This window comes from Myotis brandtii, unplaced genomic scaffold (genome assembly GCF_000412655.1).
Source record: "Myotis brandtii unplaced genomic scaffold, ASM41265v1 scaffold826, whole genome shotgun sequence".
NCBI lineage: Eukaryota > Metazoa > Chordata > Mammalia > Chiroptera > Vespertilionidae > Myotis > Myotis brandtii.
In genome coordinates, this window is record NW_005371354.1 from 1934575 (window position 1) to 1943323 (window position 8749).

An 8749-nucleotide genomic window follows, 5' to 3' on the forward strand; every position below is an offset into this window, starting at 1 on the left:
AGTTATTAACAAACCAACATAAACAAGACTCCAGAATCCAGCTACTAAGGATTCTTTGGACACAGGGCAGACTGCTTCAAATTGACAATTTCCTGGACTGCTCTTGAAACTCAATTCGTTGACACTCGGTTCATCCCAAATTAATGGAGTTGCCTGTTCAACAGCTAAAACTGCCCTTTTGGGTTGGTCTCAAGGGTCCTTCCTGGGGTATAAGGAAGGCCAAAAGGACAAATTCTAGATGTTCTAGTACCGTGGAGTGAGGTCAATTAAATAAAAGGCATTGGTCTCAGAGGAGGGTAGAAGCCCTATGACTAAGTCTTCTCTTATTGGTGGAGCTCAGTTAATCCCCAAAAGGGTCAAAGAAATTGGGGGTGGGGGTTGTTTCAGAAGTCAGTGCCACAAACCAAAGAAAGATGATTTGCCCATTTCTTTCCTTTCTGGTTCTAGCTCTCTACCATCTGAAGGATCCCTCTAATATATTAAAAGAGCCTTGTCAAATAGCGGATTCTATTATTAACCAGACAAGTGTGTCTTCTGGGCTTCCTGGCATATCAAAAGGACTGTCAGCCTCTCCACAGGGTCCCAGGGCCATTCACTAGTAGCTGTGCTCATCAGCTTCTATGAGGGAAGGATGAGGAAGACAATGCCCTTAATTTGGCCAAGTGGCCCAGGAGTAGCCCAGTGATAACTGTGTAATCATGGGTGGAGTCATCTTGGTGCTGTCTTTCTAGGTAACTCAAGGGCATTGGTGCTGGCCATGAATGTAGAGTAAAGATGGCACAATCCAGGCCTTAAATGCCCTATTCGAAGACTCATTGGACTTTCCCCCTGATTGCATAGCTCTGGAGACTTGTGAAGTACAGAATTCACTTTCTGTCCTTGGAACTCAATTGTCATTATGATAATGCAGTACAAATTAGCACACGCCCAGGACTCAACAGAAATCAGGGCAGACAAAAATGAGACAGGCAGGATTCTAGACTACTTTTTTGAAACTTGACCTTGTCTAGGATGGTTTTATAAGTCATAGCTATGGGTACTTTCGTTTTGAAATAAACATATGTTTTCTTATGTTGGTAGGAACAGAAAGAAAAGAAAAAAAAACACAGTCAAGATGTCAGGAGGCCGAAGTGAATGTGGGTGGAAACATTATTCATCTTAAGTCAGCAGCACTTCCTGGGAAGCCCCGTCTCTTTTTCAGTTCCAACTAGCTAGCTAAAGGAGCCAAAAATAACAAATATAGGAAAAAAAGGATCTTACTTACATTTTTGAGAATGTGGTCATCCCCCGCCAACCCTGGACTCCTCCAAGGCAGAGGCCATTTAAAAAATCTTTGTTGAAGCCTCACAATGCCTGGCACATAGTAGGTCTTCAACAGACTTTTGTGACTAAGCAAGTGATTAGAGAGTAAATTATGAAGTGCCCAGAAATGTAGTATAGTTACCCAATATTTGCTTAAAAATTCAAAGGATCCTGTTCTAATTTTATAAATGCAATTTGAACAACTGCACTTTTAACAAAATGTAATCTATGATAGGTCCTTGAAAGCCCTCTTTAAGTAAATGTCCGCAGGCTCCCTCGGCCGGTGAGGCTGCAGTGTGGAGCTAGCAATGGCTGCTCCTCTCTCCCCCTATGCATGTCAGCTGCTCTGGAAATCAGATCTGAGCAGCTGCCTAGGCAGTCCTGAGCATAATTCCTGTTGGTTTAGGATTTAGGCTTACAGGATTAGAATGACGATCATAAACCTTGCCCATTATAAAATCCTAAAATCATTATTAATTTTAAAAGGAGTATAAAACCTTGGGCAAAACTAATAACAAATGTATGCCAACTCTAAAACCAAGATGAAGCCTAAATCCTGTCTAATTTGGAGAGCCTGGGCTGGAGCGGATTATGGAGGCGGCTTCGGATCCTCCCTCCCTGGGAGCTCAAGTGTGAGGAAGACAGGCTCACTGCTTCTGCCCAAAGCCAGGGACTGACAGGGATCACCCTGCAGTTCTCTAGTTTGCAGTTTGCACATGAAGGGTTGAAAAGACTAGAATCAGCACTCCCAGGCTGAGGAGTGTCTAGGGCCAGCGGTTCTCAACCTGTGGGTCGCAACCCCTGAAAATACAGATATTTACATATCAGATATTTACATTACAATTCATCACAGTAGCAAAATTACAGTTATGAAGTAGCAACAAAAATAATTTTATGGTTGGGAGTCACCACAACATGAGGAACTGTATTAAAGGGTCGAGGCATTAGGAAGGTTGAGAACCACTGGTAGGCAAAAAAAGGAGCCAGGACCAAGGACAGCAGCCAGGGAAGGGAGGGCTCTGCCATAGTCCTCAGTTATGGGTCTTGCAATTGCTGCCTGCCTTCCATAGGTGTGAAACACACACACACACACACACACACACACACACACACACACACACAAGCATTGGCATCCTGAGGAGGGGCTCATGATCAAATAGAAAACCTTGCTTCCAACAGCATGTCGCGTGAATTGAATTTGCCCATGCAAACAACAGTCTGCTGCAGAGACGCAGGGCAAGATGCAGAAATGAAGGGGAGGCGAGGCCCGTCTCAGCTAGGGGTGTGTGATTTACAGCCCAAGTTCAAAGTGACGATAATACCATGTTTTTACTTTTTAAATTGTTTTATCCTATTTTTCCAGCCCATAAGGAATGCACCTTGGTGTCAACAGAACCCCTTTGTCTTTGTAAGCTATTTTGAAGCCAAATATCAGTAAATTACTTCCCAAACCACCACACAACTAGATCACGCTGAGAAAATGGGCTTTGCAGGAATGCAGTAAATTGTTTCTGTCACAGAAGAAAATACAAGCAGTAGAAATCGTTATGGATGAGTCATTATGAGAAGGGGCCAAAAAAATTAACCTTCCTCCGTTGCCTTTGTCTTTGTGCAAGCAACGGAGGGTGTTGCATGTATTGGTATGTGTTTATTTGAATTCACCTGCCACACTTAGGCGTTTGGAGCCAGGATGGGTTGCAGAGACAGGCAAGGCCAGGCCCTTCATTGATGTGTGTGCAGGAGGGAGCAAGAGAAAAGGCCAACTTTCCAACAGAATATTGCTGAGAAGGTCTTTAACGTGATTCAAGGACAAGGGGCTCTGGGGTTAAAGAAGGGAGAGAATTGTTCATTTTAAAACCTTTATTTAGCCCAGCCAGCATGGCTCAGTGGTTGAGCATTGACCTATGAACCAGAAGGTCACGTTTTGATTCCCAGTCAGGGCCCATGACCGGGTTGTAGGCTTGATCCCCAGTGTGGGGTGTGCAGGAGGCAGCTGATCAATGATTCTCTCTCATCATTGATGTTTCCAACTCTCTCTCCCTCTCCTTTCCTCTCTGAAATCAATAAAATATACATATATATTTTTTAAAAACCTTTATTTAGTGTTATAGACTGAAAGTGTTACCCCCCCTCCCCCTGCAATGCATGTGCTAAAACCTAATCACCCATGTGATGATATTTGGAGATTGGGCCTTTGGGAGGTAACTAGGTCACACCATTGGGTCAGGAATGGGATCAGTGCCCTTGTAGGAGACCCCAGAGAGCTCCCTCCCTCACCCCTTCCACCAAAGGACAGCTCAGCACCTGTGAGCTAGGAATCTGCCTGCACTTGCTCTTGGACTTTCGCCTCCAAATTGTGAGAAATAATTTTCTTTGTCTCCAAGCCACGCAGTCTGTGGTATTCTGTTATTGCAGCCCAAATGGACTAAGACATGGAGGTGTAAGAAACAGTACAGGCACAGGATGAAATGTTTTGCACACATCGCCTCTTCTGCTTCTCCTGACAATTGTGTTTGGAAGGTGCTGTCATTACCCCGTTTACAGCAGAGCAGTGGAGCTTTAGAGAGCGGGGTGCCTTGTGAAGTCCCCCCGCAGTGACATGGCTGGACTGGGATGCATACTAAGGCGTCTGACAGCAAGCCATGCTTTCCAGAGCGCTTCTGGACCTCCTCGGGTGGAGAGGGTGCGGTGTGAGGCCCACCGTGGACAAAGCCAGCCCTCGGAGTCAGGTATACCCCTAAAACAATCAAGAAAATTACCCTCCTCCTCCAGGTTTGAGCAAATCATTTCATCTTTGCGTGGTGAATGCTCCTCACCCATCACTTTCGTCACTGAACCCTGGGATCCATTGAGTTCCCTCCCACCCTCTGAAACCACCTCGCTCCAGCTCTCCTCCCTTTGTGCCATATAAAATCCATTTCCAACCACTCGATAATGATGTTTCCTGCCCCTTCTATGCAAACAATGATGCAGAGAAGTGCTCCATTAAAGTGTTAAACGTGCCCTAATGTGTGGTAATTGATTTCACGTATGAGTCAGGGACAGGGCGATACATGGGACAATGGATTTGATACAGGTGCTGTCTGACTTGGTGAACAGCTGCACGGAGCTGGTTCTCTGTGCCGGCACTGACTGTCCAGGGGACTCGGCCAAGGGGCCTGACACAATAGGACTCAGAAGGTCCCCTTAATCCCTGTCGGGGACCATATCATCGTATCATCTCCAAGTCAAATCGATTTACAAGTGACATGAATTTCAGGGCTCCTGTCCTGCCACATGGATCTGTGGTTCGAAGCCACCCCTGAGGCCTGCCAGGCTCGGGAGACCCCCTGAGGCAGGTGCAGATCAACACGGGTCCCCTGGGGAGGCCCGAGGACAAAGGCAGAGTGCAGAAAGTACGCACATGGGGAGGTTAGGACGGCACAGGGGAGGCCGTGTTCGCTGCTCGCCGGCTGCACCCACATCTGGACCCCAGAGGCAATAGGAAACACGTGTGTGCGTGTTGCTGTCTAGTTCACAAAGACTTTTCACACACACGATTGCATTTTCTCATCAACCTTGCAAGGTTGGGATTCTTACTAACATATAGTGAGAACTAGATTACTCATTCTCACCTTGGGCTACATAGTGTCTGGGAAGCTTTTAAAGAACAGCTGGTACCCAAGGCCCCGCCTCCCCATGCCCAACCCAGATCCATTTTCAATTGATCGGAGATGGGACTCAGGTGCCAGTATTTCTTTTTTTTGGCATAAGTACGACAATAAAACTATTAATGTCCTCCCCATGCCCAACCCAGATCCATTTTCGGAGATGGGACTCAGGTGCCAGTATTTTTTTTTTTTTGGCATAAGTACGACAATAAAACTATTAATGGATACTGACGTTTGAATTTTCTGATTTTCATGTGCCACACATATTTTCTTTTGATTTTTTTTCAACCATTTAAAAATGTAGAAACAGCCCTAGCCATTTGGCTCAGTGGCTAGAGCATCAGCCTGCGGACCAAAGGGTCCTGGGGTTAATTCCGGTCAAGGGCATGTACCTTGGTTGCAGGCTCCTCCCTGGCCCAGCCCCTGGTCAGGGCTCATGCAGGAGGCGACCAATCGATTTTTTTCTCTCACATCAATGTTTCTCTTTGTCTTTTCCTCTCTCTTCCACTCTCACTAAAATTCAATGGAAAAATATCCCTGAGTGAGGATTAACAAAACAACAACAACAAAAATAAAAATGTAGAAACATTCTTAGCTATACTGTATAAAGACAGACAGAGGCTGGATTTGGCCCATGGGCCATAGTTGGCTAACCCATGTCTATGTTCAATTTGCCAAAATCTCTTCCTGCCCCCATTCCCCCTGCCTCACATGCCCCACACTCCCACTTAGTTTTAAACCTCGTCTACAGCCTCCCTGTAGGACCACCTACCCCAAGTATCTAACACACTGATGTTGCTCACTTTCCTTCCTTCCTTTCCCATTTCTTAGGTATAGCTTCCCAACTAGTTCCATTTTTTTTGTACAAATAAAAATGTAGACATTTAAAGGGTACAATGTGATGTAATATAGTATACGCTGTGAAATGATTATGGCAATCAGGCTAATTAACATATATATCACTTCACATAGTTTTCATGTGTGTGAGTATGTGTGTGTGTGTGTAAGAACACTTGAGACCTATCCTCTTAGCAAATTTTGAATCACAATATTATTATTAGCTATTGTCATGATGCTATATATTAGGTCCCCAAAACTTACTCATCTTATAACTGAAAGTATGTACCCTTTGATCAATATCTGCCCTTCCTCCACCCCTCAGCCTCTAGGAACCAGTATATTTTAAAAGTTCCCCCAAATGATTCTGACCTATAACCAGGTTGAGAGCCATTGCATTAGACAAACGTTTGTGGGTGTACTGATCAAAGCAAAATGTGTTAGAACTGGGGAGGGGCCTCGGATTTAAATAAATAAATTTAGGAGACAGGAGAAGAAAGACTAAACACTCGAGGACCCTTGCATCTGATCTGGTCCGACAGACATCCTAATGCCCAGCGCAAGGTGAGTGCATGAGTGCACCCCACATTCCTACCAGCAGGATGCTTTCTCGGCTGACATGCCAGCATGTCAGAGCCATGCTTCCAGGCCATGTGATTTGAAAAAGAAAGAAGAGAGATGTCCTCTCAGATGTAGGATGTTCTTGAACCACAGTGAGCTCAAAAGAGGCCTGAGGAAAAATCCCTTCTCTGTCCTTGCTTTATACTCCACAGATTTACTTAAAACAATTTTTAGAAATGTCCTCAACTCCTGGGGGACTAATTTAGCAGCACACAGACTCCTCTAATGAACTATGAATTGTACTGATATACTAATCTCCAGGCAAGAAAATACTCTTTGCAGCCCGAATTTCCACAGGAGCTTGGGAGAATTCCTACATAATTTGATGGATTAGCAATACAACAACAATAATAATAACAATATAATAATAATAATAGCAATAAAATCTACCATTTGTTGAGTACCTCCTCTATGCCTGACTGAAGCTCATTGTGCAAATGAGAACGTGGGTCTCACAGAGGATGAGTGTCATGCTTGGTGTCACAGCCTAACAGGCATCAGACCCAGGTGGGAACTGGACACGCCTGGCTCATCCTCCCGGGGACTTATGGGTACAGATGCACAACACAAAATGCAGGTTTGCTACCTGCCACTGGGAGGAGAAAATAATAATAGTTACACTTTCCCGAGCAAGTCTTTAAGCCTGGTACTCTATTTAGCCATTTGAATATATTCTCTCATTTAATGCTCACAAAACCCTGAGAGGCAAATTTTTGATCCTCAATTTGCTCATGAACCATTCCAGGCTCAAAGGTGATATGAGCGAGTGCACAGCCGGGAAGGAACAAGGCACTGAGGGAGCTCTCGCGGACCTGGGCTCCGGCACCTGCCTTCTTCACCCCGTGCCCTGTGTGACATGTGCACCAGCAGGTCCAGGAGCCATCTCGTTGCCACTCAAGACTATCCCTGCTCGGTGTCCCCCTCACCCAGAGAGGGAGGGTTCTCCCCCCAGCTGATGAGGTCCATGGGAACCTCAGGTTCTGGAGGAGAGAGGACCCTCGCTCTGTCTTCCCAGTTCAGGGCTATCCTAGCGCCAGGGTTCTGTGGGCATGAGACCACCGCTGGCAACATGCAGGGGACCCGATAACAGGCTGCGTGACAGGGTGGGGCTCAGAGCAGGGTTGCCAAACCAAGCCGGCTGGCACTCAAGTCCTGGCTGTGCCGTGTGAACCAGGTGAGTCATGTTGCCTCAGTTTCCTTATTTGTAAAAACCAGTGATTCAAATAGCAGCTTCTCAGGGGTGGGGGAAGGATTATAAGAAATAATGTATGCAAACACATAAGTGCTTCGCCTGGTGCCTGATTGCTTGATTAATGGAAGCTATTATAACTCTTAATGGCTAAGGGAACTAGGGCACTGACCCCATATTTTACCTCTATTTTCAGGACGGGAAAAAGCTCCATCACAGTTTTCCCATCAATAATAGTCAATTCCACTCCCTAGAGGGCCCAAGTGTACCTGGGCTTAAAGCAGTGCTGAGGCACAGGAGTGGGTATGGAGATGAGCTAAGACAGGTGGCCCTCCTGGGCATGCACAGCACCGCCCTGCACTGCCTCTACCTGTGGTGCAGGCTCGCTTGCCTATAGGAGGTCAGCGGCCACGCACCCAGCTCCCTGTGATGCAGACATCTTGCTACTCTCTCCACGCAGCAGCACATACACACACGGGCACACACATACAGGCACACACTTATACACAGATACACATGCACACACATGCACACCAAACACAGATGCATGCCCATGCCCACGTGCGCTCACACACACATGCACACGTGCACACAATCACATCTACACTCAAGTGTGCACACACCAACCATGGACACATTATGCACATACGTGTCCAACACACACACACACACATGTGCGCACGCAGCCCCACACCCTACGCCCACAGTAGTCAGTGTTCTCTGCAGAGAGAAGCGTGTTTATCGGCACGAGCTTCCCGGGGCTGCGGAGGCCATGGTCCTCCGAGGCAGGGAGCCCCTCCGGCCGCTGGAGAAATCTGCTTTCCCTTCAGCCTCTTTCTGACAGTCCCTTCTGTCACGGCGCGATTATGCTCTTTCTGTCAGGGACGCTGAGTGATTGTGGCAAGAAAATTGCCTTCAGCGATCGGGATTTAAGAAACGCTTTTCCTGAAAATAGTGCTCAAATTAATTAACTTGCAGGAAAGGGTTGCTGGGTGTTTTGGTCTGGATTTAATTTATTTTTCCCAAAGAGTTTTTTGTTGTGTGATCAATGGGGAGGAGAGCGTCACCTCCGTGAGCATCACCTAAGTCCGGAGGCCCGGCCTGGGAGCCTCCAGGAGGCTGCGTGGGGGAAGCCCCGTGGAGGGCGAGG